The sequence below is a fragment of the Marmota monax genome, unplaced genomic scaffold (assembly GCF_021218885.2).
Source record: "Marmota monax isolate L192 unplaced genomic scaffold, Marmota_monax_Labrador192_F-V1.1 WCK01_AAM20220418_F8-fsc00096, whole genome shotgun sequence".
In the NCBI taxonomy this organism is placed as follows: domain Eukaryota; kingdom Metazoa; phylum Chordata; class Mammalia; order Rodentia; family Sciuridae; genus Marmota; species Marmota monax.
This window is the reverse complement of record NW_026695236.1, coordinates 7434611-7459148: the sequence shown is the minus strand read 5'-3', so window position 1 is coordinate 7459148 and position 24538 is coordinate 7434611. Positions and strand designations below refer to the sequence as shown.

Here is a 24538-nt window from a genome sequence, read left to right as displayed (position 1 = left end):
GTAAAAAAAATGGAGAAAATCTTATGTGGAGGGTTAAATAAGGTAAAAGAGGCTCTAATGAGAAGAATATAGTTTAGAAGAGAGGCTAGATCTGAGTATGGGTTAGGAAGAAAAGAAGGTGAACAGATGGTTACCTTTTCATGGCTGAATGGATGCACCTTTTGGAAGAGGATAAATTGTGGGAATCATTGACATAAATTCTTAAGAGGACATGAGATAATGTGACCCAGGACGATGAGCCCACTGTGACCTTAGTGTAGGTATTTAAATTGCTCCTATGAATTCATTTAGGGAAAGCACCCAGCACAGTGCCCAGTATCTAGTCAGAGACAAACTGTGGCTATTACTATTATTATTCAGGATTCATCACATAGTGGTTATTGAATAAATGGAAACTGCCTTTTTATAGTAAATTTTTAGAATTGTGTATTAGCAGAATCCTCCATGTATCAGAGATGAGTGGAAATGGCTAACATTTTTTTTCATTCTTACATATTTTTATTTTACTTATTTACAACGCCAGGATATACCCTGACATTATCACAAAACCATGGAACCGAACCCGCTCCAATTTAGTCCCCAGAACTTCCCCCTACTCCTGTCCCCAGCTCCCCTCCCTCCACTCCACCAATCCCTCTTCAATCCATTTACAATTTACTTTAAAAAAAAAAAAAACAATGTCTCTTAGGTATACCCAGTGCTGGGACTCACCATGCCACATCCATGCATCCACACATGAAAGTTTAGTCAGACGTAGAATGAAATGGACATAATTTTCCTATGTTTATATATGAATACACCACCAATGTAACTCCACATCATGTTTAAACACAAGAATGGGATTCTAATTAGAATAAGTTATACTCCATGTATATATGTCAAAATATACTCTACTGTCATGTATATCTAAAAAGAACAAATAAAAAAGAAAGCTCAGATTCATTCTACTGTTCTTCCCTTTCTAACCCCTTCTCTATCTTGCTAAATCCTCTTTATCTATTCCACTGATCTTTATTTTGATGAAATTCCTTCTCTTTCTTTTTTCTTTTCTCTCTTTTTTAACTCCCTTCTTTATTTAGAATTGATGTCCATTAGACCTTTGACTTTTGAGTACTGGCTTATTTCATTTAGCCTGATAGTCTCTAGTTCCCTTCATTTACCAGAAAATACCATAAAGTCATTCTTTATGGTTGAGTAATACTCCATTGTGTATGTATGTGTGTATATATATATATATATATATATATATATATATATATATACCATATTTTTATCCTGTCACCTATTGAGGGGCACCTACATTGGCTCCATAGCTTAACTACTGTGAACTGTGCTACTATAAACATTGATGTGGCTGTGTCACTGTAGTATGCTGATTTAAAAATCTGTTGGATACATGTCAAAAAGTGAAGTAAAGCACTTACTCATTTGGTTTTCTCAGAAATTCCTTAGAGAAGATATAAACATTATCCACATTTTCAGGAAAGCTAAATAGTTTATATAAGATCAGGCTGTAAATAGTTGTTACAGGCAGGACCAAACTCATGTTTTTAATCACCATCCCATAATTATCAATAAAGTTATTAGGTATTATGCAATCTGTTTCTCTAGTGCATATAATAAGGTTCAGAAACATTACAAAATGGGGGGGGGGGGTGTAGACAGGAAGAAGGAGAGGGAGAGAGGGAGGAAAATCATGCCAACAAAACCTCATTAACTCTAGCTCAACATAAATGGAAGAGAAAATGGATAAGAATCAGAAAACATTCAGCGAATGAGGCAGTGAACCCACTCTCCATATTAAGCCTGACAAGTTGACTGGCAGCATTGGAACATCCTCCAAGATGTTCTAAATCAATGGGGAAATTTCAGGACCAGAGGGAAAGATGAATGTGAAAGAATGCTTCAGAAGTGTTCCCATTAGATAACAAAAAGTCAAGTGGGAAACATGGCAAGTTAAAATACACTGACTGCAAAATCAATAACCATTTGAAGAATGTAGCTTGAATGTTTCAGAGGCCAGAACGCTCTTCCACGAAAGAAAGAAAGAAAGAAAGAAAGAAAGAAAGAAAGAAAGAAAGAAAGAAAGAAAGAAAGAAAGAGGAAATTGAAGAAAGTGTGAAAGACTAAGTACATCTAGCAAAGGCAGGAGAAAAAAATATATCAAAGATGGGGAAGGGTTGACTAATCCTACTGTGTATCAAACATTTAATTCTATATCTGCTCTTTGAAATATGTTAAATATGCCCATTTGACACAAGAACATTGAAGCTTAGAAAGGCAAAGAAAACTTCCTAAGGTCATTCAGCTATTGTGGTGAGTTGCAAGCACAGCTACTAAGGATCAGAACATGAGAAATCTTGACTTATAAACCCATGATCTTTTCATTCCCAGGGATGAAAAAAGAAATAGACAGATATGGAGAGCCTGTTCAAGAGGTTTATCAAGGAGAAGAAAATGGCATGGAGTCTCAAATCTTTTCTTTCCTGCAAGGTGGTATGAGTTCTCATACCTCAGAATTACAATTCCATTTTTTTACATCTCTACTTGCGGGATATTTGGCCTATTGTGGATCAGTATCAGGTACTGTGGATACTCCTCAGGTTCCTTGGATCTTTTTCCGTTTTTGTATTTTTCATGGAACTAAACACAAGGTAGATAAGTTAGGGGCTGGGACTGGTAGAAAACACATGAAAATACACACACACACACACACACACACACATTTCCTTTTCTTATTTAAAGAAGGCCTCACAGAGGAGGAGCAGTTAGAGCTTTCTCACCATAGCTTAACCAACAGGTGTCTACAGGTGCCAGTTTTATTACTCATGCAAGGCAGGGCTCTTCTGTATCTAACAAAGCTTCTTTATGATGCACCACATCTTCTTAGAGTTCATATCACTGTTCTAGAAGAACTTAATCCTCTTAAGGGATATTTAAAGATATCAAGAACATCGTGATATTCTCTCTCTCTCTCTCTCTCTCTCTCTCTCTCTCTCTCTCTCTCTCTCTCTCTCTCTCCCCAAAACTTTAAGGACTGTTCTTGCAATATTTCACTCCTGGTACTAAATTCTTTTTCAGATAAAGTTCTGGGTAGAAAATGATAGAAATTCCAATTCAAATGACTTAAGCAATAAGACAAATTTATTGTTTTATGAAACCATTCATATAAAACCTAAATAAGGTGATTCCAGAGTTGGTTAATTCAGTTACTCAATGTTCTTAAAGACAAGTTTTCCATCCTCAACATATCAGTTTTGATCTCAAGGTAGCTCCTGCTATAATTTAAAGAGGCTGCTGTATTTTTCTAGGTTCCCAAATAAGCACAATAATGCATTCTTTTTAGAAAGAAGGAAAACTTTCCTAGAGTTTTGTCACTGGACTTCTTGCCTTGTCTCAGTGCCCAGGATTGGCTTGCAAGAAATTTGGAAAAATGTAAGTTCAATGAGGGAACGTTGCATCTTGGATTCACTTCAGTAGGCACAGAATTCACAATATCTGTTGTGAATTATATTTAAACAACTATTTAATTTTATAATTTGCAATAATAAGAAAAAAACAGTGATAATATAGTATATCTGTTGAGACAAACATTCAAATGGCCCTGGATTATTTTTTGTGCCCTCTTTTGGGATGCCAGGTGAACAAACTTAGAATAATAATAAATCTACATTCATAAAACATTTTTATCATTGCTTCATATAAAGTTGTTTATTCACTTATCTATTAACAATGAAATAGAAATCCATGAACTCATCACTGAAAACAAAATTTAAGACCATAACTATAACCTACATGTAATCTATGGACACTCCCATAACCACTTTTCCTGTCTAACTTCATCCAAGATAATCATCCTAATGAATTATATCGATAGTCCCTTGATTTTCTTTCATTTTTCTAGTTTATCATGTATTTGCATATTCTAAAAACATTTTTACTTTATCATCTTCAACTTCAAAAAAAAATAGAACCACTGATAAGTAATATTTGGGCATTTATTTCAAACTTGATATTGTATTTGCTAATGTTCCCCCACATTTTCACAGGTCATCATAGTCTATTCACTTTGACACTTATGCAATAGTCCACTCTGCAAATGTATTTTCCTATTTCCCTGTTGTTTATCACTTGAGCCATTTCACATGTTTCTACTATTGTAAAAATAGCCATTGTAAACAGCTGGTATCACTCCCACTGTATGCATGTAGGAGTTTCTCTTAGGTATTTACACCTCTATGTGGTTTTGCTGGATCAGGAGGTACATGAATAATTGAACCTGGTAGGGTAAAGAAAACTGTCTTCTGAAGTAGCTGAACCAATTTACATGTCTAATAGCAACTTCTAACAGAATGAGAAGCTCCATAACACCCCCCAGTATATGGTGCTATCATTTCTCTGGTTTCAGTTTTTCTATTTGTGCTTTCTTTGTTGATTTTCAGAGTACACCTCCCCCCCACACACACACATACATGTGCCTATGCACACATATGTTTGATCCAATCCCTCATATGTTTGATCCAATCCCTTTATTATTTGTCCCTGTATGTGGGTAAGTAACTTAATCTATCTCTTCCTCAATTTTTCACCTAAAAAATAAGGTAAAATACAGTTCTTACCTCATAGAGTTGTTTTGAATAATAAATGAGTTAATATAGAGAGGCGTCATCCTTGCATAAAAGACAAATAAATACCATGTCCCTGAACGGCCCCTCTTCATTTCCAAGAATTTAGTCAAGTTAAGAGAACAATGAGAATGAGTCTGGGCTAGAATGTACAAGTAAGTATTATCTTAAAAAGCACTGGCTTTCTTTCACATATGATGGGAGTCAGAACAAGTTAATGTTATCTGTATAAAGCTGTTTTCTTGCATGCACACCAAGTTCTTTGAGATGCTGGTCATACAATGGGACAAAACAAGCAAAGTTGATGCTGCTTCTGTAATTTCACCTATAAAACACCTGGTGTGGATCAGAGAACTGTGGACAGAGAAAGGCTCATTCAGCTGCCTGCCACTGGGAAAAGCATGGTGGGGTCATAAAGGCACTATATTCTGGCAAAGTACCATGTGAAACAGGTGCACCTGTACACCAGAAAGTCCATAGCTACTGGACTTTCTGGCAAAGCACCTGCCCAGCATGATGCCACTGGGTCCTCCCTGTAAGAATTTCTCAAAAAACCTTATGTCTTACATCGCAACTCTGGGTCTTTTTTTGGTCTCTTGGCCACCTATCCATCTGCCGCTGGACAGTGGATGGCACAAAGAGCAATTCACATGGTAGCTGACATACAATTAAAGTGTTAGCTCTCATTATCACATGGAACCTACTATGTGCTATGTCTTAAAATGCCTTATCTTATTTACCTCACAAAATCCTATGAGGTACTGATGTTATCATTCCCACTTTACAAATAAACAAGTTACAATTTTAAAAAGTCAAATAATTTGCCCAATATCATACAGTTAGGATTTGAGAGGACTAGAGTAAGCCCTCCTAAAATCTGACACAGAACCTCTGTTTTTAACGATATTGCCTCTTTTCTTCACCATGAAATTGAAACACTCCTGTGAAATTTTGCAACAGGAGAAAGATACTTGAAAGTGACACTCTGACCCATTACATATGTGAAAATAGAGTTTCTACCTTTCAGAGCAGTTAATGAAATTCAGAATGGTCGGTATATATAGTGGTAACAACTGGCACATAATGTGTGGTAATAAGTGCTAGTTACAATTATTATTTTCTCATAATATCTCACAAATTCAATGTGACTAGTCTACTACCTATTTCATCAATGGGAATGTGAAGCTTTAAGAGGGTAACTTGCCTAAGAAAATGTGCTACCAGACTCCCAACAGACCTATATGCTTGCCTGATTGTAAAGTCTATGCACATCTTACAATAACAAATGGATGAAGTTCTGTGCCAAAGAAGAGGAATTATATAGCCTATGTGGGGACATGCAAATGTGGACAACTGCTGCTATTAAGAAACAACCTAAAAAATATGGAAAAGAATTAAGTCAAATTCCAAACAAATGGATCTACCTAGATCATCTCACTGAAAATTTTTCATTCCTACTTAAGGTCAGGTCATTGTTTCCATGTTGTACACAGAGAAAGAAATTAAGATATATTTAGGATACTTCAATAAATATATGCATACTACAGTAACTGTGATAAGTATCAGGAGTGGTGAATATGGCCCTTAGAATATTAAATCCTGTGGCATATGATTCATGTTAAAATTATCTACTTTATAGTCTTCACTTCTACCTACATAAATAGTATGAACATTTTCCCATATTTGAAAGGCTTTGGGTTGAAAGATGAAATTGATTTGTTCTGTATGACTCCAAAGAAGAGATCTAAGACCAATGTATGGGGCATTACTGCTATTAAAAATAAACTAACATTTATTAAGCAATTATTATCCATCAGGCAATGTGCTAAGTACTTTATGTGAATCATTTCATTTAATCCTGACGATGATGTAAGTGGTAGGTTTCATTCTGTGGATGAAAAAACAGAGGGTTAGAGCAGTTAAATGATTTGTTAGTAATTTATGACTGATGAACAGTGGATTCTAACTCAGGATTGCTGATATCCAAAAATGCATATTCTCTACCACAATGGTATATGCTTAAAAGTAAGAAAAGCATTGAAACAGAGCTGTCTGAACAGTGTCATGTCTCCATTGCCAGAGGTATAAAAGAAAGGGCTGGGAAACCATTTGACTGGATTCTATTAAAGTGATTTGAATATTTATTAATTCAACCCATATCTATTAAATGCTGACTTTATAGAAGTCACTATCTAATAAGCTAAGGATTAAATTAAAAGCAGGATTCTTTTCAAGAAATTGGATTTAAGTGTGAATGAATACTAAACTGAATGATTCTTTAGTTTCTCTAGCCATGTAATTCTGTGATTCATTATTTCCTTTATTTCAAATAATGCTAGTAGTTCCTAAAACAATGAAAACAGAAGGAACTTCTGTAAATCCAGCTGATTATACTCTTTCTCAATATTTTGCTCACTCTCCTAGTCAGTATGATGATTTTAATTATGTTCAATGCCACTTGGAGTTGAGAAGTGAAATCCAGGCATCTCTGCAGCTTTTGAAATCTCACACTGTGATGTAGAGTGAGCCGCCCATTTCCTAAGTATGTGGTTATGTTCTCACTGCAATTTCATCAGAGATAGGAGATTATCCATTTTTCTGCTTGAAATAATCATTTCATTTCTTGTCTTCAGTTTCAATAGCTTATATATTTGGATAACAAGAGTATAGACATCACTTTTGTTTCTTCTATTTACCAAACATTATGAGACATTTCCCCACAAATGACGGAGCACATTGAAAGGAATTACACAAGTGCCAACATTTCCTAACTCATTAAAAGTCTATTGAATTTTTCAATTATATACTTGGAGAAGATTTTATAACTAAAGTGGTTTTGAAAAAATCATTCATGGTCATTTTTACATTATGCAGTTTCTGGCAAAGATATAGCTACAAAGAAGGATATTTCCATAGTCATCAGATTTTATTGATTCTGTGCATCTGATAGGAAAGTGGCAACTGATTATTACAAAGTTGGGCAGTAATCCTTATGATCCAATTTGTATTTTGTGACTTAAGTGTATGTCACACCACAAAAATAGAAGAGCAAGGAAACGCTATGAGGCATTGAAAAACAGCTTAAAACTTTCAATGGTTCCACCATTGCCCACAGTGGCTTTTCATCAGATTGGTCCATAGAGCTTTGAATATAACATTCATGGGAGTCTCACTTTTCAGCTTTTTAACTCAGGAGGCCTGCCATGAGCCTAGACATCAGAAACACACTTGAAGTCTACTGTCTTAAAGAAGAACTACTGATTTGCCTAAAAGGATCCAGAGTCCTTAGCATGGTCCTAGAATCATGATGTTTAAATACCACATTCCATCCTCATTTCTCAACTACCTCATACTGAACTATTGAATCATACTGAACTATTTGCTGTTTTTTGAAAGCATCATGATTTTGCTTGCAATGTCCTCTTTGCTGGAGTAAACTTTTCCCCTTGAATACGTGGTGCATTATGTCTTCCCTGCTAGTGTGTGAGCTCCCGGAAGTCAAGTTCCATAGTCTATTATTCATCTCTTATCCATAATGCTTGGACAACTAGCTACTAGTGGTGCATGCTAAATTACTCTTTATTGAATGAAAAACCAAGTGAATGAGTAAATGGCATCATGATCTACACAATCTTTTAAGCTAAAACTTGGAATCCTAGACTTTTCTCTGGTGTCCGGTCACCATAGTCATGAAGTTACCTAGAGCTGAGGATTCCACAGCTATAGGATTTGTTTTGATACTTTACTCCTGTTCTTTCTAATTACAAATACAGAAAAGTTTTGTCCATGGACTAGTGTCAACTTTATGCCCCTTTATGATACCACATGGTCTTTGGTCAAATCTAGACACCCTGTCATGCTCTACAAGGCTTTTTATGCTCTGTTTCTACCTGCCAGTAGGCCATTTTCACATGATTACCATAATCATAACTCACCATCCAGCCACATGGACCACTCAGACCTTCAAGATGGGCCATTATCTCCTTCTCACCACTGTGTCTTTATGTATATTTTGCATATAGTTTTTCCTTCTTTAAAATCTTTTCACCCTGGTATATTTCACCTGCCATAAAAAATTTTCAGCTCAGCTGTTCAGCTTTCCTGGAAATTTTCCTCAGCAAATTCTCACCCTCCCGATATGTCAGCTTTTTATCACTGAGACCAAAAGACCGAAAAGAACAACTTAGAAAAGTTTATTTGGGTTCATGTTTTCAGAGGTTCAGTCTATGGTTGAACAACTCCATAGCTCTGGGCCCAAGATGAGGCAGAATATCACAGTGGAAGAGCGTGGTAGAGGAAAGCTGCTCAGCGCATGACAGCCAGGAAGACGAAGACGAAGACGAAGAAAGACAGACTGACAGACAGAGACAAAAAGCATGCAAGGTGCCAGGGACAAAATATAAACTCCAAAGATATGCCCCCAGTGACCTACTTTCTCCAGCTGTACCAACAGTTACCACCCAACTAATCCATTCAAGTGGATCAATCTACTGATTACGTAAAATCTCTCATAATCTAATTATTTCAAATCTGAACATTCTTGCTTTGAGGGGCACCTCATAGCCAAATTATAACAGTCTTGCTAGTTGCACATCCTCCTGGTAGTTCTAGGTTCAGATGATTGCACAGCTATCTGTCTTATCTGTCTTTCCCAATAGTCTAAGGAATTTTCAATGAAGAGATTCTGGCACCTAGGGCAGACATATTTCATGTGATTCTGACAACTCTACAAGTTGTATCTGTAATGTAACTCAAGACTTTCCTTCCATCAACTTGTTTAAAATGCATTTAGTTTGATGATGTAAACATAGTTTTCCTTAAATTAATATCATCTGGAAAACATTTTAATGAAAGATATTATATTATAATGAGAGATGAAATTTGAGAATTAAAAATCAGGAGATATTTTATCAGGAAAATGTCTTCCAAGAGGGTTTTTGCAGAATGCACCTGCAGAATTGAAGGTCTTCTTTTATAACATAAGCACTGTGCTAGACACAGAGTACACAAAGGTAATTCCTACCCTCAAAGAGTTAGCAACTAAATTTAATTATTAAATATGAACCACAGTATCAATATTGATCAATTCTGACCACAATTCTGAGCAAAAATGTGCTCAGAAGTAATTTTGCATAGTCATAGAAGCTTAAACAAATTTGTGTTCTCTGTTTCCTCTTTTTCTGATTGTAAATCCCACTTTATTAAAGATGCCTTTAACTCATTTATTCATTCACTTAATAAATATTTCCTGATCATGTCTCAGGCACTTTGCTGAGCTCAGATAGTTCAAAAATCACAATAAGATAAATACTTTTCCTTAAGTCATTTATAATAAAAAGAATTAAATATAATAAACATAGTAAACCTAAAAACAAAGCTAACTTTACATAAGGTTCAGGAACAGCTGCAAAGTGAAGATAAGATTTTACAGAGGTCTTGAGGAAACAGAATTTGCCAGAGATTTGTTTATTAGAGGCAATGACAGAGTTGAACATATAATTTGTTTTTACCGGGTACAAGAACCAATAACCTCCAGCTGTTCACACACAATTAGTAACCAATAAAGGTGACAACTTTTCTAAAGATAGGTGCTTGGTATTTCCCTCACTAGATTCCTATGGATTATTTTCCCAGGCTCTTGACTTTTTTATTTATTTTTGGTTCACAAATAATAAATGTATATATTTATAGGGTTAAAGGTAATGTTTTTATATATGTAGACATCATATAAAATTAAATCAAGATAATTAACCTATCCATCACCTCACCTACTTATTTTTCAAAAATGTATTTAGTTGATGAAAATTATATAACTTTATAATGTATGTGTTACTTGGAAATATGTATATATTATGAATGACTAATTAACTAATGTCACCATGATGTACAAAAATAGATATCATGAATTCACACTTGGAATTAAAATTCTGTTTCTCTTGACCAACATCTCTCTAATCCCAGCCAACCCCACCCCAGCACACTGTAAACAACATTCTACTCTTTGCTTCTATTTGGTTAATTTTTTTAAATTACACATATAAGTGAGATCATCTGGTTTTTTTCTTTCTTAAAATTTTTAAAAGTGTTCTTCCAAGATAGATTTCTAAACCAAATAACAAACTATTATTTTCTCTATTTTACTCATATTGGTTACAGGATTTTCAACAAACCTTTATATATGTATAGGGAACACTCAACAAACTATATTAGCTATATTTGTTTTCCTAAGCCATAAAAACTTTGACTTGAGAACAACTTTGCTTTTACCACATTTTGCAAACTTGGATTGTCCCATGCCTTCCAAACATTAAAAAGTGGGAGTTATGGAAGAGAAAGAGTTTCACAAAAGTTCTAACACATCTGGACAGCATCTCAGTAAATAGTTGATCTACATCTTTTAAATACTTACTGAGACAAGTAAGAAGACTTGTGAAATATACCAATTTGGAATTTTTTTCTTAAATTTCATCTTTCTAACTGCAAATGTAATATATTCACATAGTAAAAAAATACAGAAAAATAATAATAATCACAATGGCTGTCATCTAGTGAACACTTTCCTTTCTTTGGGCCCTCTATTATGTTGTGCATGTATTATCTCACATAATCTTCATCAGGAAATAGAGAGGTGTGTATCAAAATTACCTTATTTTATAGTAAAGGAAAGGGGGCAGCAGCAAAGAGTAGTGCCTAATTAAAAACTTAGGGTGTCTTACTGCAAATCTCACACTCATCTTCCACAAGGCAAGCACCACTTCACCTAGTTGCTCATTTTTCTTCTTTACTTAATTAGTGTATTTACTCATTTAAATATTTCTTTTTTTATTAATTCCTGCCATTTTATTTTATTTGTTGTGGTTTTTAAAATTAATTTCTTTTTAATTTATATATGACAGCAGGATGCATTACAATTCTTATTAAACATATAGAGCACAATTTTTCATATCTCTGGTTGTACACAAAGTATATTCATACCAATTCATGTCTTCATACATGTACTTTGGATAATGATGTCCATCACATTCCCTGCTGGTGTCCCTCAATGTATGCTACTGCATCTAAAGGTGATGGCAGCAATAGCAACGTAACTCAAGATAATAGTTGAGATGCCCTAAGATGGAAGCAATGTCTTACAGATATGGGGCTGAAAGGGTGGGCCTCACACTCTTTTTGGGATGCTTGCTCTGAGATGCAGCTGCTTCTAGGCGCTGTCTATTGTCAAAATGTTAGGGGCTACTGTGTGGGGAAGGCTATGGTGATGACTGCAGTGTCCCAAGATGGAAATGGGTTGGGCCTAGGCTCCCAAGTGGGTGGGGGGTAGGGGGATAAACTAGGACCTACCCTGGACCTGGGTCCTGCACAAAGTAGGTGTGGGCAGATCTGGGCCGGGTCTGGACTCCAATGGTAGTCTTCTGGCCAGTAGGGGTGGTCCTGTGCTGGAGGCTGGGCTCTGGGTAAGAAAGACAGTCTCTGCCCTAACAGAATCTGCATTCTACTAGAAACAGTAGACATTCCATAACTAATAATGAATGTGATAGTATAACAAAGGAAAAGTATGGAGTGAGTTAGGAATTTGTAACCAGGAGACCAAATCTAATCTGATGGATTACAGGCTTTCCCAAACCATCTATGTCAGCATTATTTACACGTAGTTGAATAATACGATTTCTGACATTATATGTTACTTTGGTCATTTAATGCTATATCCTGAGTGTTCCCTGAGTAATAAAATGTTTGTTTTAACTTCCTACATAATATTTAGACATGAAATGCATCCATTTATTTAACTATTTCCTATTATTGGGAAATTTGTTAGTTGCCTATTTTTCTTTGTTATAAACAATAATATATAACTTTGCTGCAAAAAGCTCTTTCTATATGTCAGATAATTTCCTTGGGAAAAAAGAATTTTCAAATTGGAAAACTAGAGTATTGTAGAATTTTGGAAAGCATATTTGCTAAATGCATGAATATATAAATGAATAGTAATAAGAAAATTGTCACCATTTCAATTTGAAAGATGTGTAGGGCTGTTCTAAGAGAAAGGAGTGGGTGCTAGGCAGTTCTTACTGACTCAAGTCCAAATTTTCATTGTGACCAAAAAGAAACACTGTTAGAATCTTCATTAGTTACACTTCAATGTGTACTTTTGTATAGAACTACATTCCTTCATTAGCATACAATATCTTCCTTCTCAATCTTTACTGCCTGGAGTCAAATTCTGCATGTCATATAATCACCAATAGGAAATGTGGTTGTGGCTCTCATGCACATTCCCTGTCTCCCCCACTGATAGAGGAGAGCTATGGAGAGAAGCTATACAACCACTCACACCTTTGCTAACTTCTTAGGTTCCAATTTTCTTATCTTAAAACTGAGGAATAACATATCTGGCTTTGTGGCTGTTAAGATGTTGAAAGATTGAAGATGGAGAACATCCACACGCTGCAGCCAACTGTGCATCTGGCACTGTAAGGTGCTTCATCTGTTGAATATAATTTCCACAATGGTGACTTTGGTAGTGTTCAGTTCATTTGTCAAGAAAAAATAAGTGAGGAAAGGGGACCAAGAGTAAGGGAATGACAGCTAAAGGGCACAGGGTTTCTTCTTGAGGTTATAAAAATGTTCTAAAGTCAACTTCTGTGATGGTTATATATAGTATTAAATATACAAAATACTATTAAATTGTGCTCTTTCAAATGAGTTTTTAAACATGAGTTATTAAGCTAAAATATCACTCTAGTCAGACAGATTCTGGCGTATGTAAGACTATATTTTAATTATTAAATAAATATTTACTAAGCACCTGCTACATGACAGGAACTATTCTTAAGAGCAAAGATAAAGTAATGTATATGCCAAATAAATTCCTGCCTTTATGAAGCAGGCCCAAAACATATGAATATATAATAAATAAACACCAGGCATAATTTCTATGAAAAAAAAGAGAGAAAGTCCAAAGACTATTTTAAGTAAGGGGAAGGAAAGACAGCTCTGTACAGGTATCATATAAATGAAACTGAATGACATAAAGTAGCAGCTAAGGCAGAGGGTAGGGCAAGTACAGTGGGCCTAAAAAAAAAAAATAACTATGTCACATTCAAGAAATAGGGAAAAATCTATCATGTCAAAGTTTGTGCTACTGCCAAATTTAATATTTGCTTCTTATCTGTATTCTCATTATAATCCCAGTTCTTTGCTGATTTCACAAAATGGCACAATTTCACCAGAAATAATTTTTGAATTATAATAGCATTTTGGGGAACTTTTTATATAACCAAAATTCCCCATTTGGAGGTATCTTAGAGCTAAAAGGTAGCAAAATTCCTAAAAATCAACCATTTTCTCTCTTCTCTGGGAATAAAAAGATTGCTTTAAAAAAATTCTTCAGTGAAGCTTCATTATGATCACATACTATATATATATATATATATATATATATATATATATATATATTTGCATATGTGTGTGTGCATATCTGTGTGTATTTCAAAATACCTTCTTCAAAAATTTATTTGCCCAAAGCTGACAAAATTTTAGAAACAATTGTTTTTTTCCTTAAACATCTTTTCAATTTTTTTGATTAACATATAATAATTGTTCATATTCACAGGGTACAGTGCAATACTTCAATATAGTATTTTCTGATTTAATTAGCACAATTAGCCTTTTATTTTTCTTATCATTACTTTGAAGTTCTCTCTTCCAGTTATTTCTAAAATATATAACAGATTATTATGTACAATAGCATCACACTATTCTATAGAATACTATTGCTCCAGTTTTCTGCCGCATAATGTAATGAAACAGTTATTACTAATTACTTCTATCTGTGTATCAGTAGCTGTTATACAACCTTTCACTATTCCCTTTCTCTACCCTCACCCCTCCCCGTCTTTAGCAATCACTATTATGCATTCCAATCAAATTTTTCAAATGCCACATATTAGAAAGAACATGAAGTATTTCTTTTTGTATCACTTATTTCATTCATTTACGTTCCATCCATTTTGGTACAAATGTTATTATTTTTTTGTTAGTGAATGATAGTCCATTTCTTTATTCACTCATCCACTGACTTGAATCTAGGCTAATTCCATATATTGGGTATTGTGAATAGTGCAACGATAAACTTAGGTATGCAAGTGTCTCTTTGATAGGCTGATTTCATTTCCTTTGTATATTTCCCAGAAGTGGAATCACTGAACAATATATTGGATCTATTTTTCATTTGGGGAGAGGAACCTCCATACTGTTCTCTGTGGTGGCTACACTAATTCACATCATCGTTGATAGCATATGAAAGTACTTTTTCTCCATATCTTCACTAGCATTTGGTATCTTTCTTTTGTCATTTTGATAATAGCCATTCTAACTGGGGCAACATGATATCTCATTGTGATTTTGACTGCATTTCCCTGACAGATAATAAAGTTGAGTCTTTATTCATCACTTTATTGTCTATTTGAATATCTTTCTTTGAGAAGTGTCTTTTCACATTCTTTCCCCATTTTTAATTGGATTATTTGGGTCTTTTGCTATTATTAAGTTTTTCAAAGTCCTTGTATATTCTGTATATCCATCCCTTCTCAGATTTATAGTTTGCATTATTTTCTCCCAGCTGTGAGTTGTCTCTTCACACTGTTTCTTTTGACATACAGAATTTTCTTAGTTTGATATAATTCCACTTGACTATTTTTTTTTGTTGTTTTTGTTTCCTGTGCTTTGGGAGTATTATCTAAAAATACCATTGCCTATACCAATGTCTTGAAGTGTTTCCTTCTAGTATTTTCATAATTTCATGTCTTACAAGCAAAAGTCTTGTGGCTCTAATCATTGCCTATATCCCACAGTATATTTTCCTCTTTTCAATAGTTTTCCTATCATTTCTTTAGATCATCTTCCCCTTTCTTCCAAATCTTCTTATCTAAAGCCTACCTCCAACCCTCATTTCCATACTAAAAGTCACAATTTCCTTTAAAAAGTATATCACCAAAACAGGAATATACACATGGAAGGCAGGTTTTAATCTCTGGATTCAGTCTTACTTACAGTAAAACATCACATTTTCTCAACCTCTAAGAGAAAAGACAGAAATATACTAAATAACTTCAATAATACTATAAATTTACTATTCTAACCTCCCCGACCTATGATAACTAATTCTTGCATTAGTGGGTTCATTCAACATTTAATGCTGGGGCAAACACACTACTACTACTACTACTACTACCACCACCACCACCACCACCACCACCACCAATACAAACAACTTATTGGAAATACTTAAAAATGTGAAGTTATTCTTGAGACCCATCAAAGGGAACAGAGATGCAAAATAGCACAAAATGTGGGATAACCTTTACTGAGGATTGCATTTGTTATATTTCTAGCAAAGAATTACCTGATATTAATCTAGTCTACCAAGCAAAGAAAAGGCAAATCCAACATAGGTTTTAGAATCATTTTTTCAATAATTTCAGTCAACCCTGAGAGATAGAACCACCAGCAGATGTTTCTGCTATACTCTGCTCATTTTTAATGAATGGCCTTAAGCTAGAAAGCAGAACTTGAAAACAAATACTAGAATGGGAAATAATTCTCCTAACAGAAATTTAGCAATTTCTCAAATATATCCAGAGGGTCTTAGAACAAAATAGAAGACTCAAATACAAATCAATGACTTTTCAAAGTAAAACAATTGAATAGGCCCAAACCATCTTGGATTCCCCCAAGCAAAGAGCCCACATCTAGAGAGAAAGATTGACATTTGGGATGATCCATGTCTTAAGGTGCTTTGAAAAGGGCAATTATCTCTAAATATAAAATGGAGCCCCAGCAAAATTATTAAGCACACAAGGAACCTCTAGATGGTAAAGGAAGTAACATCTAAAAGCAGACATTCTTTTAAGAGTAGATTATCTAGAAACTAAGAGACTCTGGTTCATCATTATGTCAAGCAGATAATCCTTTAAAAGGTACTTGCCATTGTGAGGCTCTTCAAATGCCCAGATCTTTTATGTGCTTAAATAAGCCATTGTATAAGGCCAAAATTCAGTCCCATCATCAAAAACCAAGTGCTACAAACTATATGGGTGTGAGTTATATGAAGATAATTTGTGACATCCCCAAAGACAACTGGCTGTTACCACTAGATGATCTCAAGTAGAACCTTGCTTAGATTTTGCATAAAATCAACACCACATCAAGGACAAAGTGCTCATTATAAACCATTGCTGTTGGGTGAATTTTAGAAAAATCATCAAAATGACTCTCTTACATACCTTTCCTGCTAAAACATAATCCTGGCACTGTAATGGTAAGACATGAATGGAAAAAAAAACTCCAGGATTAATTTGGCCGTTCTTATTCTGATTGTTGTATGCTGTTTTTCAGGATTGTAAAAGTTTTTTTTTCCTGTCAAAAACAACACCTCCAAAAGCCTCACAAAGCTATTTGATTTTGTGTTTCTTCCTTGGAGAATCTCAACTACATTTCCAGGACTCCCTTTACTAGAATAGTCACTAAAGAGCTTTGCAAGCAATTATACTTCTTGAGGCATTGTCCTTAATTTTCAAAAATTAATAAAATTAGAGATGAAAAAGAAGTAATCACCACAGACATCTCAGAAATCCAGCAGATCATTGGGACTATTTTGAAAACATATACTCCAATAAATTGGAAAGCCTAGAAGAAATGGGTACATTTCTAAACAAATACAATCTGCCAAAACTGAATAAAGACATAGCAAATCTAAAGAGACAAATACTTTATAATGAGTTACAAGCAGTAATAAAAGGCCTTCCAACAAGGAAAAGCCCAGAACCAGATGGATTCTTGGTTTAATTCTAAAAGAGAAAAAAGAAAAAATATAGTTTAAAAAAGAACTAATGTCAATACTCCCCAAATTATTCTATGAAATACGAATGGAACATTTTCAAATTCATTCTATGAAGCCAGTATCACACTCATACCAAAACCAGATAAGGACACATCAAGGAAAGAAAACTACAGACCAATATCTCTGATAAACTTAGATGCAAAAATTACTAGCAAATATTATTCAATAACATAATGAGAATATTGAACACCACAACCAAGTTGGTTGTATACAAGAAATGCAAGGATGGTTTTATATATGCAAATCAATAAATGTAATTTATCACATTAACAGAATTGAGGACAAAAAACAAGTAATCTCAATAGATGCAGAAGAAGGCCTTCAACAGAATTCAGCACCCATTATAATAAAAGCCTGAAGAAACTAGGGATAGAAAGAACTCAACATCATAAATATTATATATAAAAATCCAAAGCCAACCTCATTGTAAATAGGGGAAAACTGAAAGCATTTCCTTGAAACTCTGGAACAAAACAAGGATGTTTATTTTCACCACTCCTATTTAATATACTAGAAATTCTAACTAGAATAATTAGGCAAACAAAGGAAATAATATGAAAGTAGGAAGGGAAGAAGTTAAATTATCACTGTTTGCAGAGGGTACAATCCTATACCTAGAAGATTCAAAAATACTCCACCAGAAGACTGCTTGCACTAATAAACAAATATGGCAAAGTAGCAGGTTATAAAATCAACAACAACAAAAAAATCAATAGCTTTCTTATATATCAACAATGAATCTTCTGGGGAAAAAAAAATAAGGAAAAAAATTCCTTTTACAATAGCCTTAAAAAAAAATACCTAGGAATAAATCTAACCAAGAAAATGAAAGATCTCTACAATAAAAACTATAGAACATTGAAAAAAGAAATTGAAGATCTCAGAAGATGTAAAAACCTCCTGTGTTCACAGATATGCAGAATGAATATTGTTAATATGATCATACTACTAAAAGCAATACATAGATTCAATGTAATACCCATCAAAATTCCCATGACATTGTTCACAGGGAAGTGCTAACTTATGCTTGAGCTCCAGCAAAGATGGGCTAACTGACACCTGACCCCAGAACAGTGATGGGTAAAGCTCCAGTTATCTGCAGTATCCAGGATGGAAGCTTCTGTGCCACAGAAAGCCAGCACCCACAGGCCACACAGTTTCAGATAGTCACCAAGTGCTTAGATAGAGCACTACATAGGAACAAACAGAGGGGAGCAAATGCACATAAACTCACTGCCATCAACCTGAGGAGTTCAGACAAAGGAGGCCCAAATGACAATCTACCTCACTCATGGTGATGGAACCCTGGTGATCTTCAGCAGCCAGAGTGAAGACGTTTGTGCCAAATATTGCCCAGAAAGAGCCTGCATTAAGAGGCTCCACAGTTTCAGACAGCCACAAAGATCACTGTTGCTATGAAGAAGCCCCTACCCACAGCACTTAGCAATAGTCCTGAGCCTGCACCCCGCACCCCAGGAACCCCCCCCCCCAACAACAAAAAAAAAAAACAGTAGATGAAACACCCTCTAAGCATATATACACAGGTCTCTGGGATGTCAAAGCACCAGCTGGTGAGAAAACCATAGCAACTAGGGAAGTAACTCCTGTACCCCAGCACTTCTATGGGAATCCACAACTGTGAGGGGCAGAGTCACCAGTTGACTCAATTCTCATTCATGTGCACTAACCCACAGAAGGCAATTCCTGGGGAAATCCCTAACAGTCAACAGAGAACCTTGTGCATACGCAATGGCACTACATTCCTAGAGGCCTATAGAGGAATATCCAACAGAAATCAATCACTACCCAGTGTGCTCAGATACAAGCCCACTGGTCTGTAACCTGTGAACTCCAGAGGAAGCAGCAGACCCTCACACCCACCCCCCATGGCCCACCTCACACAACATCCAACGCACTATAGTATCTACCTTAGATCACCACACCCACACATTCTGAAATATACACAGGGAGCCCTTGGGTTGGGCAGCACTGGATTCATGAAAATTTTTCCAGGAAGGCACACAACACTGCATCTACTAACAGAATGACCTGACCACTAAGTGACAGACAATTAAGGACCATCTCTTCTGACCCAACAGAAAGCTAGTATGTACCTGAATACACCAAAAATTGAGATGAAGACTCCTAGAATTGTACCAGAAGGAAGCAAATGTGCCCACAATCTGCACACCCAGAGAAATTTAAAGGTAAAGTTGCAGAGCAATGAGTATCTTGTAAATATCCCAAATCCTGATGAAATCCAAATTAGTAAAACATAATAAGAAATCTCTCACATTGGCATGGATTATCATAAATAATTCTAATGCCAATTTTGATCTTACAGATATTATTTTTCAAACTGAATAGACAGATACTCCCCTACTATTCACTATTGCTGCTCTCAACACATTTGATTGTATCCTTCTAATTTTTTTAAGGATTAACTGGAATCATTCTTTATTTACTTTCCTATCTCAAGTTTACACTTGCTCTTCTTAGTTTTTCTTTTCATCTTGCATTACCTACTCCTGCTTCAAACCTCCCCACATTATTTCTTCATTTTATCACATTTTGTATTTTTCCTTTCTATCTTTTCTGTTTCTTTTTCCCATTACCCTTCCAATACCTAATTAATGTAATAGTAATTTTACTAACTTTAATAGCTAACTTCTCAACCTATTCCAAAACATGAATATAATTTTATACCTAGATTAGAGGAACTGTGGAGATCATTTTCAGTAAGTATTTTTTAATCTAATTTTATTAGTACATGACTTTGCTCTGACTCAATTATAGTTAATAGAGTTTAGTATCTTCACCTCAAAGTGATGGCACAGCAGCATAGCAGAGTATAAATATTGAGTGAGAATATCAGATATTCATCCAACCTGGGCTCCTGCTATAGTTTGGATTAAGGTGTTCCCCAAAATCTCATGTGTGAGACAATGCAAGAAGATTTTGAGGTGAAATAATTATGTGTTGAGAGCCTTAACCCAACAGTGTCTTAATCCCCTTTTAGGGATTAACTGCGTAGTGATTGTAGGCAAGAAGGGTATGGCTGAGGAAGTAGATCTCTGTGGGCATGATTTTTAGGTTTATATTTTGTCCTGGACAAGTGAAACACAATCATTCATTCATTCTCTCTCTCTCTCTCTCTCTCTCTCTCTCTCTCTCTCTCTCTCTCTCTCTCTGACAAAAATGGCAAGTCACATTTAGATGTAGGCCAATTAGGATTTCATCTGATTTCTCAGACTTCTCCCTCTCCCTCTCTCTCTCCCTCTTCCTTTCCCTCTCCCTCTCCCTCACTCTCTCCCTCTCCCTCTCCCTCTCCCTTTCCTTCTGGGTAATGTCCTGAGCTACTTTCTTCCACCACACTCTTCCTCCATGATATTCTGCCTCACCTTGAGCCCTGGGGAATGGAATCAACAATCTATGGATCAAGACCTCTGAAACTATGAACTCCAAAATAAACTTTTCTTCTTTTAATTGTTATTGTGAGGTCTTTTGGTCACAGTAGGAAAAATCTGATTAAAACAGAAATTGATACCAAGATGAGGCCCAGACTTTGGACACAGAACTACAGGACTTCTTTGCCCAGCTGAATTTCTGTCTTGCTTTGGTCCTATCCCTTCTTTTTATGCCCCTATTTTCCTGTATTAAAATGTTTATATTCTGTATCTTTATATAGTGGATACATGTAACTTGCTTTTGATTTTATAGGCGCTCACCTTGAGATTTTACCTTGAGTCTCAGAGGAGACTTTGGAATTGGACTTTGGGGCAATCCTGAAACTGTTAAGACTATGGGGACTCTTGGAAATAGACTAAATGTATTTTGCATTGTGAGGTTAACATGAGCTTCTGGGGGTTAGTGGTGGAATGTTATGGTTTGGATGTGAGGTTTTCCCCAAAAGCTCAGGTGTGAGATGATGTGAGTTGAAATGATTAGGTTATAAGAGCCTTAATGTAATCAGTGCATTAATTCTCTTCAGGGATTAACTGAGTAGTGATTGTAGGCAGGTGGGTGAAGCTGGAGGTGAATCCCTAGGAGCATGCCTTTGGCGTTTTTCCTGAGTGGAACATTCTCTTTCTCTCTACTTCCTGGTAATGTCCTGAGTTCCTTTCCTCTACTGCAGTCTTTCTCCAGGATGTTCTGCCTCATCTTGAGCCACAAGGAATGAACTCAACCATCCATGGATTAAGACCTGTGAAACCATGAGCCCCAAAATAATGTTCTCCCTCCTCTAATTGTTCTTGCAGGTCTTTTGGTCACAGCAGTGAAAAGGCTGTCTAAAACAGCTAGTAAGAGAAAGAAACTCACCAAGTAATCTCTTGCATTAAAGTAGAACTGATAATAATTCCAGCAGATGGATAGACATACAAACAAAATGAAAAAGCAAGAGAACAAACCACTACAAACAGTCTACAACACTTCAACAACTAATCCCCTGACACCACAGAAGAGGAAACATTGGAGAAAGAATTTAGGAAGTTCAGAGTTCAAGTGTTCAATGAACTAAAAGAAAATGTAAGGAATTAACAAAGAGAGAAAATATAGGAAATAAAACATCATATCAATAAAAACATAGCTACACTGAAAAAGAACCAAAGAAAAAGCTTGGGAATGAAAGACTCAATAAATCAAATGAAAAATTCAGTTGAAAGCATTATCAATAGCTTATACCACTTAGAAGACAAAATCTCAGGCATTAAAGACAAAGCACATAATCTTGAAAATTAAGTTGATGATAAATAAAAATGTTAAAAGACCCTGACTAAAATATTCAAGAAATTTAAAGTAACATTAAGAGATCAAACATAAGAAATATTGGTGTAGAAGAAGGCACCAAAATAAAAACAAAAGGAATGCAAAAGCTTTTCAATGAAATAATATCAGAAAAAGATTCCAAACCTTAGGAATGCAATGTAAATACAAATACAAAGTCAAATAAGCAAGGTCAAAAAGATCCTAAGACACATCATTATTAAAACACCTAACATACAGAATAAGGATAGAACTTTAAAAGCCAAATGACAAAAATGGCAGGTCACATTTAGATGTAGGCCAATTAGGATTTCAAATGATTTCTCAGACCAGACCCTAAAAGATAGGTCTTGGAATAATATCTACCAAGCCCTGAAAGATAACAGATATAAATCAAGATTGCTATATCCAGCAAAATTATCCTTCAGAATTAAATATGAAATAAAAAACAATCTATGATAAGCATAAACTGCAATCTTTAACCATAAAGCCAGTATTACCACACACTCAAAGATATATATCATGCAAAAGAAGTAAAAAATAAATATCAGAGCCAGCATGTGGAAGAATCTCACCAGGAGAACAGTCAACTAACAGGAAATCAAGTCTGAAGTAAGCTTTGGAAATAAATCAAGACGGAAGCAAATAAAAATTATCTGTCTATAATAACATGGAATATAAATGGTCTAAACTATTCAACCAAGAGATGTAGTTTTATATAATGGATTTAAAAACAAGACCCAACCATATGCTGTTTACAAGCAGTTCACAAAGACCTCTGAAGGCCATAGGTAAGAGGATGGTGGGGCAAAAGTTATGCCACACAAGTGGAGAGTGAAAGCCAGACAAAGCTATTCTCGTTTTTAACGAATATACTTCAAGCTGAAATTAATCAGAAGAGATAAAGAAGGTTAACCCATACTGGCTAAAGGAATCATCTGACAGCAAGACATAATGATTTTAAATAGTTATGCCTTAAATTTTGGTATATCTACATCCATATAAATACAATGGACTCCAATACAATAATACTGGTTGACTTCAAACACCAATCTATTGGTCAACCAGACATAAACTAAGTAAAATCTCCCCAGACTAAAATATACTACTGATCAACTATAAGATAGTTGTAACTTTGTGGATTAGTCTCTGTGTCCCCTATTCTGTACCATTGGTCCACCCGCCTGTTTTGGTACCAGTATCATGCTGTTTTTGTTACTATTGCTCTGTAGTATAGTTTGAAATCTGGTATAAATGGGCTAAAAGCATGCAATGGAGGAAGGATAGCATCTTCAACAAATGGTTCTGGGAAAACTGGAAATCCATATGCAACAAAATGAAACTGAATCCCCTTCTCTCGCCATACACAAAAGTTAACTCAAAATGGATCAAGGAGCTTGATATCAAATCAGAGACACGGAATCTGATAGAAGAAAAAGTTGGCTCTGATCTACATATTGTGGGGTCGGGCTCCAAATTCCTCAATAGGACACCCATAGCACAAGAGTTAATAACTAGAATCAACAAATGGGACTTACTCAAACTAAAAAGTTTTTTCTCAGCAAAACAAATAATAAGAGAGGTAAATAGGGAGCCTACATCGTGGGAACAAATCTTTACTCCTCATACTTCAGATAGAGCCCTAATATCCAGAGTATACAAAGAACTCAAAAAATTAAACAATAAGAAAACAAATAACCCAATCAACAAATGGGCCAAGGACCTGAACAGACACTTCTCAGAGGAGGACATACAATCAATCAACAAGTACATGAAAAAATGCTCACCATCTCTAGCAGTCAGAGAAATGCAAATCAAAACCACCCTAAGATACCATCTCACTCCAGTAAGATTGGCAGCCATTATGAAGTCAAACAACAACAAGTGCTGGAGAGGATGTGGGGAAAAGGGTACTCTTGTACATTGCTGGTGGGACTGCAAATTGGTGTGGCCAATTTGGAAAGCAGTATGGAGATTTCTTGGAAAGCTAGGAATGGAACCACCATTTAACCCAGCTATTCCCCTTCTCGGTCTATTCCCTAAAAACCTAAAAAGAGCATGCTACAGGGACACTGCTACATCGATGTTCATAGCAGCACAATTCACAATAGCAAGACTGTGGAACCAACCTAGATGCCCTTCAATAGATGAATGGATAAAAAAAATGTGGCATTTATACACAATGGAGTATTATGCAGCACTAAAAAATGACAAAATCATAGAATTTGCAGGGAAATGGATGGCATTA

At 35.4% G+C, this 24538-nt stretch overlaps 1 pseudogene; it reads right to left on the bottom strand.

Annotated features, from left to right (window-relative positions):
• LOC124089377 (ubiquitin-conjugating enzyme E2 E1-like) overlaps nucleotides 1-24538 on the bottom strand; it is a 93581-nt pseudogene that overhangs the window by 1710 nt on the left and 67333 nt on the right.